At 35.6% G+C, this 11,908-nt stretch overlaps 1 long non-coding RNA gene across 2 annotated transcripts; it reads left to right on the top strand.

The window, feature by feature from the left end:
• The first annotated feature begins 4,363 nt into the window (after positions 1-4,363).
• Positions 4,364-11,157, top strand: LOC137479036 (uncharacterized). Of its 2 annotated transcripts, XR_011001949.1 has the most exons (4): positions 4,364-4,448; positions 8,674-8,758; positions 9,480-9,551; positions 10,845-11,157. It is a non-coding gene; the product is annotated as an uncharacterized lncRNA (long non-coding RNA). The 2 variants fall into 2 exon arrangements; XR_011001954.1 differs by lacking the exon at positions 9,480-9,551.
• The last annotated feature ends 751 nt before the right edge of the window (positions 11,158-11,908 follow it).

The raw sequence follows: 11,908 nt of genomic DNA on the forward strand, positions 1-11,908 counted from the left end.
ATACAGCCTGAAAGGAGAAAAAAAAAAAAGAGAAAGATCCAGAATGAAAGAATAGAAGAGTAATTAAAAAAATATCCTATAAAAGTGAAGTTAGAGCCTTAAATGTCATTTTTAAATATAAACAAAATAAAATGTGGTAACTCAGGAACTTGATGCTGGCACAAACCATTTATGTAGGGTCGCTAAACTAACCCGTAGAAATTTATGAAATGCAGAAGGTTCTGCCAGCAGCTGTTCCTGGGAGTCTAGGGAGAACATAAGACATTATTTACTTTTGCCACTATATAAACTGTATTCATATTTTCCTCCCACACCCCCAATTTTAGTTTAGAGTTTGAATTTGGAGAATATTCTCTTCTTACACTTTACTTCCACCATTCTAACTGTATGCTTGTATAGGAAGCCCTGACTCATTTCCTCATTTCCCACTGCCTTGTGCATAATGCATCTTGTCTGAAGCCGTAATAATTCCCAGTAGATATTTTTCTTGGCTGAAATACAGTTTAGTCTGCTCTTAGGTAGTATATGTTTCAGGATGACTATTAAAAAAAGAGTAAATAAACCTTTTTTCTTCCCCCTCCCCTCACCCAGCTATATTAACACAATGTTATCTAAAAATATTTTCAGTACTTTTATACATGGATGACTTTGTCCACACCATGGAAATGCCCCCTATCATTGTTCTGATATCCAGGTGTTGATTTTAGAAATATCTGGGGAGGCTCCTCAGTTTCCTTGAACTCCTTTTTCAGAAAAGAAGAGCAGTCTTGAACTGTCTTTCATTACCATTGCACAGCGAAATGTGCTCCATAATATGGAGAAATGAGCAATAGTCTAGACCACAGCAGTTTCACAGAGATCTGAAGAATTGACTCATCTCAAAAAGGGAAGGATTAAAAAAATATTGTCCCAGAAAATTAACTTGTGAGAGTGTTGGATAATAACATGAACTATTTGAAATTTGATTTCAATCAAATTCCAGATCTTTTGTGTTTCAGTCAATTCTCTTTCCACAATGGCAATCTCTTAGGGCTTACCACTGCACAACCTGAAACCCAATGATATGGCTGCATGAAGCGTAATGCTCAATGACCTCTTTTGTAGGACTATAGAGATCTCATTTACATTAATACCATTTGTGGAGAACCTTAGGACAATGGGAAGCAGAGCTTTAAAAAACATGCATTCACCCACAGATGTGCATTGAAATTTTAAAGACATGTGCTGGATTGTTAGGAATATGCACACTGACTGAATTTTAAGCAAATCCCTGAAGTTTCTAGTGCCAGTGTTTAAGCACTTCATTCTCTGTTATGTGCAGTGACTTTCATGATCAGTTTAGGGCAGTGATATGAACTATTTGCCTGAAACAGCCTTACATTCATACTGTGGATCTCCTGACAGCTCTGTCATGATTCCACCCACCAAGATACAAGCAATCCCTCTCCACACACACGCTAGTTCTCGTTATTGTGATTTATAACCCTCAGGTAACTGGTAGGCACAGAGTTAGCATGTGCATGACTTTGAACTTGGATCCACACTTTTCTGTCCAGGTGCTTGATCGAGCTCAGTACAATACTACTAAAAGCCATAAAATGACTGTAGGTATGAGCCTTTGTGATCAGTGTAAACATTTCTTCCCTGATCAGTAGAGAACATGTTAACTTCAGGTTAAAATTATATATCCCTGACTTGTCATTTCTGTTAACTTCTGGCTGTGTATGATTGTGTGTGGGCATCTAAACATACATATGGGCTTATTTGTGTGAATCCTTATATATGTAGATGCACACATCCACAAACACATGTGCAATATATGAGTATTTACAGAATTATATACTGGGTTCACTAATTCAACACTTTTTAGATGTGTCTTAATTTGGCTGGTAGCATTTTCAAATAATGTAGTAGTTGATGTCAGTAGTTTGTTGACAATGCTGATGTTCAGTGGCGGGCAGAGAGGAAAACAACAGTGAGGAAGAGAAACTTGGTCAGTTTACAAGTTACTGATAATGACTTTAAAGAAAATGAGCTCCATCTGACAAGTATATAACATATGTGCCCAGATAAATGGAGCTTTATACTACTCTATGGAGACAGTGACTGTAACAGGTTCAGTGTAAGTGACTAGTTGGGATCATTTTTCTTCATGAGGAAGATCTTACGTCTAAGGCAAGATGGTATCATTTCACGATGGATGCCTATAGGCACAGAGAAGTTCATTACTCACCCTGTGACGTGATGATGAAAGAGCAAAGCAAAGTTAAAAAGATGTAGTGGCTTAGCTCTGTCTATATGGCTGGTCCAAGGAGAGTTAACAGTCCTTCACCGTGAGCTTTGGTCTCAGTGTTGTTAGCTTTTCTGTGAAAACAGAAACTCTTGAGTTTTGTCTTCAGGATTCAAACCATGGCATTTTTAGCTGGATTACTTAAGGCAGCAAAAAAGTTCTATTAAGTGTGTACAAAGTACAAGAAGGTAGCAGGGGAAAAAACAGAACTGTGAACCATGTAACAAGCTGCATTTTCACACACTCTGATGTTCGTCTGTTAAAATCTGTGCAGTATTTCAGAATTCAGTTACATGAAAAAAGGATGCTTATAAATTATTTCTAAGCTTTATGGAAATTTCATCTTCTTATCAACTGTTGCATCACCCAAAACTCTTAGAAAACAATCAAGCCAAGCTCCTAAATGCCACGCTTACCTGCTAGTCAAGATTCCCTCCAAGCAAACATCCTATTGGAGAATCTGTTACCACATAAGGTCGAAATGTCCATACACATGTGATTATGACAATCTAGCTATCATAAAATTAGTTGCCAGGTTTCTTTTTAAAGATTTCTGCATCCAGTTCAGAGTATAAGCACAGCTGAACATATGGACCACACAGTGTGCCAGTCTCTGTCTCACAGTCATATGCTCAGTGGCCAAGATACTTTTCCTTGCAAAATGTACAAAATCCACCACTTCACCAAATAGACTTTTATTTATATTTGTTCTGATCAACCATTTTTCTAATGGGATGACTTTGTAATCTCAAATTTTAGAGGAGAAAATTTGAATAGTCACATGGATGAGTTCAATAGAATTTCTCAGAAGGTTTTATCAATGTAGATGTGTGTCAGATGCTTTTACTCAGAAAGCCAAAAGAGTTATTTTGCCTGGCAGGGTTAAGAAGTTGCAATAATAAAAGATGAAAATAGACCCCTTTCCCATCTGTTCCACCAGATAATTTTATGTTTAAGGTACAAAACAGGTACTTTAGAAAATTTTGAATTCTATACTTGGCACAATAATTGGCATTCTGAAGAACCTTAGCTACATAGTTTTGCTTCTGTACTATTTTCAGGAGCAAACTGAATAGCGTTTTCTCTTTTTCTTCATCTGTTTGGACTGTGATATTGCTGCTTACTATGTGAATGCATAGTATCTGGCAATATTATAGGGCAGTAAAGAGTGGGAGAAGAGTGCAGAGCAATTACGATGAATCTTATTTTTGTCTTCTATTTTGTCTTGTTATTTAACATGGGAAAAATGTCTGATGTGAAGCTGGCTGGTTTGGTTGGCCTTCTACTCAGAAGCCATATTCTTCAATGCATAGTGAGGATGATGCATCTGGATCAGAATAAATTACAGTATCAGAAAAACAATTTTTTTTTAAAAAAATAATGAGTTATCAAAAAAGATAAGGAAGTAATCTTTAGAGACAAGAAATGAGATTGTACAATATGTACATGCTAATTTTTGACTGGGATGCAGAGAGCAAGGGTACAAAGTTGCCATATTATGAATATTGAATTCTGTGATGGTATCACATACGAAGAATTTGCTTTGGCCATGTGCACATTGAGTTAAAATGTATAAAATGCTAGATTGTTGTAAATTCTTGTAAATATCATTGTGTCAGCCTCATCTGTGCCAGATCCTCTATATGCTGAAATTACTTAAGAAATCTTAACAGTTAACTAGTGTAATTGAATTTGTATTCACATTTGTGTATGAGTTAAATCGTTGTCCTTTCATGGATGAACCTCAGAATTTTTTTTCTAGATATTTAATATACTCAGATATCCATTAACTTGCAGCATGGAATTATGGTAACAGAAGTTACACAGACAAAATACAAATGGTTACACAACAGTAGGGGTAAACAGGGTTTTGATTTTCAAGGTTCATTGCATCTGACTGGATCAGAATATGTCACAGTTTCTTTACACCTGATGAGAATTCCTTATGCTGGTATGTCATATCTCTACTTGAACCAAAGCACTTATCCAAGCTATAATAGGAATGATTCTGGAGGAGAACCACAGTGTTAGGACCACTTCAGACTGGGTGAAGTCATAGTCACTTGAGTCAGAATCAAGTGCATGAGGTGTAATGGTGGCTATGAAGCTGATGAATGAGTAGCCATTTAAAAGTGTTCTGTTTAAAAGGAAGAGAAAGGTATGTGTAGAACACAAAAATAGAAATGCTTTTTGTGGCAGGAGATTGGACCAACAACTATGAGAAACAACTTTAATATGACTGGAAATAGTTATTTGGTTTTGTTCATGATCATATGAAATTTTAATGCTACTGTGAGAATGATGAGATCAGTTTCATTACAACATGGGTCCTAAGGAAAGAGAAAGAACAATAAGCCTGTTTCTGTACCAGGAAATAAAAGTGCTACAAAATATGATATCAGACAGAGCATTGAAAAGAAAGAGTTCTAACTTATGGGTACCAATATTCATCCACAGAAAGAAAAAGTAAACTACATAAGCATTTTAGGAAATAGTAGATGCAAAAGTTATTCTGGGCAGAGTAAGATTAGAATTTATTTGTGTGTTACCATGTCCACTAAATGGCTTTAAACATCAGGTATAGAGTAAGCTGGCCCAGACTGAATGAGTTAAGAAAGATGACCATAATATCCATAGTAATGTTTTCTTTTAATTATGTTTTATTTGTTGTTACTTGGAAAAACTTTCAGAAAATATCAAAAAATAATCTGGAGATCAATATTATTAAAGGTTGCCACTGAGGCTTGACTCATATTATGGTGTTCCCATAAAACCAGTCTTCAACATAATTTTTACTGCTTTAAAAAAATATGTAGATAAGTAAAAAATATGACTCATTATGAAATATAGTATTAATGTCACTAACTGTTTGTGTGAGCATTTGACATCCATTTTCTACTCAGTAAAGATGCTTAGAAATGTAATTCAATGCCTGTTCTTACTATTCTGTTGTCTCTTGCCAGAGCATGTCAATGGCAAATTGAACCTCAATGAGGAAAAAACACCCTGATGAAAAGAGAGAAGCCATAAAAAATTATAGACAACAGAAGAGCTAAATAAGGCCCAAACATTTTAATGCATTAATGGAAGAAAATCATCTGAATCTATGCACTGAATTTAGTATGACTTACAGATGCTTTTGTGAGCCACTGGATCTGAGCTAATATACTCTGCTGAAAGATGAAGCATATGGCTTAGACTGCTCTGTGCTAATGCCTCTGTTCTGGATCAGAGTGAACTTTAGCCTGGCCAGGCTGGCAACAGGCAGATTGAGGATGTTCTGTTTTTATCCATCCATGCAAACATGCTGCTGACACCTTTCAAGAACTAGACTTATGTCTGTCATATGACGAGAAAAAGTGTCACAGTCCAAGTCAACCTTTATCTGGCAGTGTATTTGATGTAGTAGTGTTGTATTTTAAATGGTCCATGAATATGACAAAAATGTTATATTTTCTTCAAAGTAAAATAAAATTATCAAGGTACAGGCTATACCAGAAAAAAAAATAAAACAAAAACCAAAAACAAACAAACCAAAACCAAAGCACCATAAAAAAACAACTGAAAAATGTTCACAACGTTAGCATTACTCTCACACATCTGGGAAATTGTCTTTGGCGTTCCACAAAGTTGCAGGCTCTTTTAGCAAGTAGGATAAGCAAAGGCTCAGCATCTGGATGAGAGATAGGACAGGTTTCTATTACATTCTATTCTTCAGGCATTCAAATCTGAATTGGATGTCTTTAACCTGTGTTCTTTATGATCAAAAAACTGTCTTTCACTTCCTGGCAAAAAGCATCACAGTAAGTCTCTTAGTGGGTGTTTGCAAGTTTGTCTAAGGAGATTTCTTCAGGAGAAGTGGAGAGCCATTTACAATATTCTTTGCTAAAGTCTTCAGGACATTGCTGCTGTGTGGCTGAACCTCCAGTACTACATGGGTATGATCTTTCCTGTGATCTTGTCTAGATAAGATAGCTCTTCATGACTAGGTGGCTTCTTTTCCTGTTCCTGACATTTGAGGTTTTGAGAATCATAGCAATTTCTTAATTTCCTCTGCTACTTCTGTCAATGGCTTTTATCTATTCTGAGGATGAGAGAGACATGGGAGTGTTGTGCAACAATAAGAAACTATTTCAGGCATTCAAAGCACCTCAACCGAATTTTTGTTTTCCCATTTATTCAGAATGCAATGTGAAAGCTAGAGGTCTTGAAAAGTACAAACCGAGCACCAGTAATTATCACCTGAACTCATTCAAACTGAAGCCAGCAGGTTTCAAAGAGCTCTAATAATTACTGAGAGACTTAGCAAAGGCTTGTCTGATCCTATATTTGTGACTTAGTACAGCTTTCTAACCTTCTTTCACACTCTCCGTAGCTAAATTAAGAGCTCTTAGACAATGATGGATGGCAAGTCTGCCACACTCTGACTTTAAAGAAGTTGAAATAAAGTACCAGCTGGAAAGAAATAATGGCAATGTGGATGGGCTGTTCAGTACACATGTAAATGTAAATGACATATATGAGGGACAGTGGAACTGAAGAAAAGGGCTTTAAGATATGTTTCCACATCTTCCAAATAAAGTCATGAAATTCCTGGTTATAGACCCATAAATATCATTATAAGAAAAAGAGTATTGCTAACATGTAGAGAGAATTAGTATATATTATATATCCATAATAGAAACCCTAAGAGGTATAAGAGATATGCTCTCTGATACAGATATTTAAAGGCTCGTGTGGCAAAAATGTGAAGTAACTCCTTTGAAGACAATAATTTTTATTTTCATACACAATGGGACAATCTGGTAAGAGCAAGAAAATGGGAACCGCAGGAGGTATTTGTGCGTTTCTCCTTTTCTGTCCTCTGTAAAGGTGATTATACTTCATACAGTCCTACAGAAAACAGCTGAGTTAGATTTTAGCTAAGTGTTAGTATACATTTGCCTAGAAAGACTGACTAGCAGGTGATATGTTGGACTCCTGTGTCTGCTACCTAGCCTGAATACATCTTGTAATCATCATCTTTCATTTTTGGCTGCACATTTGTTGTGAGTTCTTGTGGCGTTATAGGTACTGCACTCCTATTCCATGGTCGCCAGAAACCTTCACTCTGGGACTTACAAACTGAAATCGGTTTTTTTTCTGGATTAGTACCATTGAAGTTACTTCAGATTTTCAGGTGCTTTGTGAGTATGCAAATGTTGCTACTAGTTGCAATAGCTGGCTTGTTACAAAACCAAGGATCCTACCCTGCCATCAAATTTTTGGAGGAGTGTGACTTGAAATGCCATAAAGCAGCTGCTCTTCAAGACTGTATATATCCTCCCAAAAATAGTCTTGGACATAATATTTGGTCACAGCTGAAAAGAAGTAAAGAACAGAGAGTTAGGAAAATGTGACAGCTTTCTGCATTACTTTAAGTTCTCTATAAATAAGATACTGAAAGAAAAATACACTCTTTAATTAATTTTACTGGATCCGGACATGTACTATGTAGACGGAATTCATTGAGAAAGTGACAGACAAACTGAAAGAAAGAGATAATGGAAAAGACTCATAACAGGGTCGATAGTGTGTTTAAAACTAGAAATCCTTTCAGTTATGGAAATATATATAAATGGTTCTACAATGTCTTTAAAATTTAAGCTCTGAGACACAAACCATTTGGAGTACCTTTTTTTTTTACAGCAGCAAACAAACAAATGTTCAAATTGCTTTAAAGAAGGAATCATCACAGACATCTAACCTTGAACAGGAGATGATTGATTAGATCTGAATCCAGTTGATAATACCACCTTGCTCATACAAACCCAATTCTTTTTTTTTTTTTATTCATAGGCTACATCAGTTTTTAAAATATGACTTTTAAGGACACATCACCATTGGAAAAAAAAAATCTAGTATGTTTCAGAGTTCAGGGAGCATTACTGGAGAATTATTTTGTATGTCTTTGTTGAACTAAAACATTATGTTTTCAAAAATTCAAAATAGGAACTGAATTCCTTTAAGAAATACAGTGATCTGTCATAGAGACTCAGTAAAATGTGATAAGGGAAGATTTATTTTGCATTCTGTATTTAAATAATGTACTTTTTTTAACATATAAATCTAATGCCAGTTTTCTGCCTTCTGTGCAAGAGACTGTGATCAATTTCTCTCTGCTTGGGTTCTGGGCAGACAGTGTGCATCTCTTGCAAATTTATTTGAATACCTGGATGCATATATATCCTGATTAAACACTAATAGATACAGTGTAGCCACACTACACAGGCACACTAATATGTTTGCTAAGCTGATCAATAGCAAGATTGATCAGTCTTCCACTCAGCCAAGTTAATCATGGTATTGATCAGCTTAGCAAACACATCGCTTTCCTTGTGCAGTATTACTGTACGAGGTCTCCTCTGCACCCCCATCAACTGGACATCAGGAGATTTCAGAAAATGAAATATAACCACATTTTCTATGGTAAGTGCTCCTATTCCTTCAAGCTCATCTTCTACAGATAGCTATATCATTTCATGATTAAGGTGTTTAGATTCCTTAGCCCTGTCTTGCAAGTTTGAGCACTGTTAAAAACCTGGGAAATTTCAGAATCTTTTTTTTTCCTAAGACATAAGACACTCAGCCCCAGGCTCTGGCTCTAATAAGGTCCTCTTTCTGGCATTAAATATTTGAGATTCCCTCATTCTAGATGAATCCTTTAAAAGCATCTCTTGTATTAGAGGCTCCAGGCTTTCTTAAAGGAAATTACTGAAGAGAAGACTTCAATACAATCAGAAGTTATGGCTCTTGGGGTATGTATTAGCACAATATTTGAATTTTTAACTCTGGAACAATATAACAAGACATTCAACAGTTTCAAATTAACATCAAATGATATTTCAGAGTTATTTTCCTATATGTAGTGGCAAAAAAGGCACTCAACTATGAAAACAGGTCTATTTTATTTAAACTATACCTCTCAAATTCCCTGCTGCAACTACAAAACAGTGTTGAAATGGTTGCTGTTTTCTGGTATCGTATATACATATATACAAATGTCTACAAGTACTCATGAGTACCACTTGTTTAGGATGTGCTGTCAAGGGCAGATGTAATTGGATTCAAGAGCATCTCAGAGCAGATATTCAGCAAATGGAAAATGGATTTACTCAGCTGAATTTTTTTCTTGTAAATTTCTTCCTAGCTAATACCAAAACACCATTCTACACCATTCTTTGGGACATAAGAAATCATAATAGGAAATTGCTGTTCTAAGGTACAACTATACTGGTGAGAAGTAAGCATTACTGGGGAAAGATGCTATGGTACAGACTATGTTGCTAGTTTGAGCATAGCTAGAATTTAAACCTCATAAACTGTGCATTGTATGAAATTAGGTGATAGGAATTTAATTTCAAAGTTTTCAAACCCTAAGCAGGCTTAATATGAGATGAGAATGTTTGAAAACACCCAAGAAATGTGATAATTCATATTGTATATATTGTAATTCATATTGTGTATATTGTACTTTCTTCAGTCTCTGCTGTGTGGCATCTGCACAGCCCCTGAAGACCTATAAAGTCTTGTTAGCTGCTTGATTTCTGGTTAGTCTAACAGTAATTTTTGTAAAAGTCCATAGTTAGAGATTTCAACCTAAGAGAGGTAATTTCTTAAAGAGTTAGTGGACCTATCTGGCTGTAAAATCTTCAGTATTGTGTCAATTTACATTTTGCAGAGCTCACTTTCATAACCATATAATTAAAAAGAGAAATAAAATTTTTCAAGAGTGTTGTCACATTTTTAAAGTTTGAAAACATTAGTTCAAGACTGAATTTGAGTCTGAAAGATCTACATCTCCCATTAATGCCAGCTCAAATCCTACCTGCTTGACACTGTAGGCAGTTTCGTTTCCTTGCCTTTGGTTGACAAACAAAAAGAAAGACCTTAAAGACACTAGCAATTATAAAATGCCAGCCTAAATTAAAAAAAAAAAAATGTCCAAGCCTGACTTCTAATTTAGTAGATGCCACCAGGCTATTATGAGTAAATTTTGCCTATATGAGGGTAATCACTAAGTCTTTATGATTAGGGATTTTTTTTAGGGGTATGTGGATTGTCTGGTTTTTTCATTGATAGAGAAAGGTGCGAGACTAAAACCCCTAGAAACACAACCTTGTATCCAGTCTTTGGAAAACACAGAATTTTCTCACTGTCCTGTTTATACATCTAAAATTTAACTCGCAAGATGAAAGAGCAGCTTCATCCATATTTAAACAACAAAGACGCTGATGAATGAACAGCAGCTAAAATGAGTATTTTCACAGAAAAAAAAAGGAGTTTTTTATAACATTAAAGAAAATAAATTGCTCATCTCAAGTCTTTATTTTTAATATTGTTCTAATATTTTAAATTGGAAGCTTTTTGTGGTAAGCTGCTCAGGCTTTTATATATGGGCTGGACACAGAACAAGAAATGTCTGCTTTACTCTGACTGACATGTAGGGGTGACTTTTAAATACACCTTCTGCAAATGTGGTGTATTCTTCTTCTTTCTCCCTTTCACTGTACAGCTGGCTGTGTGGCACCTCTATCAAAAACATGGAGGGCCCAGGACTACAAAAAAGGTCATTTGTAATGAGGAGAGAAGGTGGAGTCTAAGCTGTGGGTCTCATACTGGCACTGCCAATAACTACAGCCTAGAGAAAGAAGGTCATAGTGCTGCAGGGCCCTCACTGTAAAATGGTGCTTCTATCGCTTTAAAGACTACATAATTTCATTCCACTTAAGTCAGCAGACTGGGAATATGTGTAATGATCTTCTCTTCACCCTCCAGGGTAAGAGTAAGAGTGGCTCCAAGACCAAGTTTTCTGGCTTCCATAAAGATTTCAAACGAAGAGTTTAAATCTGTGTGCAAGAATATTGAAGGTGTTATTAACGCTTGTTTGAGCTTTAGGAATGCCCTTTGACATCCTCCATTACTATTCCAAGCAAGTGGTATAGGTATTTCAACTTAAATAACTGAAACCAATTCTTGGTTTTGCAGGAAGTCTGAAGAGATAATTTTAACACTACCTTGACCAAATTAAGGAAAGTTAAGTGGTCCCTCTAAAGAACGCCTCACCACTATATTCCTGACTTTTTTTTTTTGAGTGACAGAAATGTCTTTTCCCCCTTTTTTCATTTTTGCAAACCTTTTTGCAAAGGTTTTTGCAAACCTTTTTGTAATTTTTCTTTTCCCATTTCTATTTAAGAAAAAAAAATCCTTACCTTACATTTTAGCATTCTGAGACTTATTCTCCACAACATCTTTGATAGAAAATGTAAGGATTATGACTTTTTATTTCTCTTTTGTAAAATATCAATACTTTATGCTTTACTCTAAGATATTCCTGGAGGACAAGGGAAAGCTTACCGAGAGAAAGAGAACTCTGAACATTTCCTGGGTAGAGGCTGAATTTTGATCTATCTTATTCTAACTTTGGAAACATGTTCATTTAAAAGAACTGTCTTCCACCTTTGAAATTTGACAATGCATAACGATCTGTTTGTTAATAAATATCTTTTATTTTTGGGATAAATCCAGCAAAAAGAGTGTTCTACTATGGAATCTGAAAGCCTTCTGGATCACTTAACA

Source organism: Anomalospiza imberbis, chromosome 1, assembly GCF_031753505.1.
Source record: "Anomalospiza imberbis isolate Cuckoo-Finch-1a 21T00152 chromosome 1, ASM3175350v1, whole genome shotgun sequence".
Lineage (NCBI taxonomy): Eukaryota > Metazoa > Chordata > Aves > Passeriformes > Viduidae > Anomalospiza > Anomalospiza imberbis.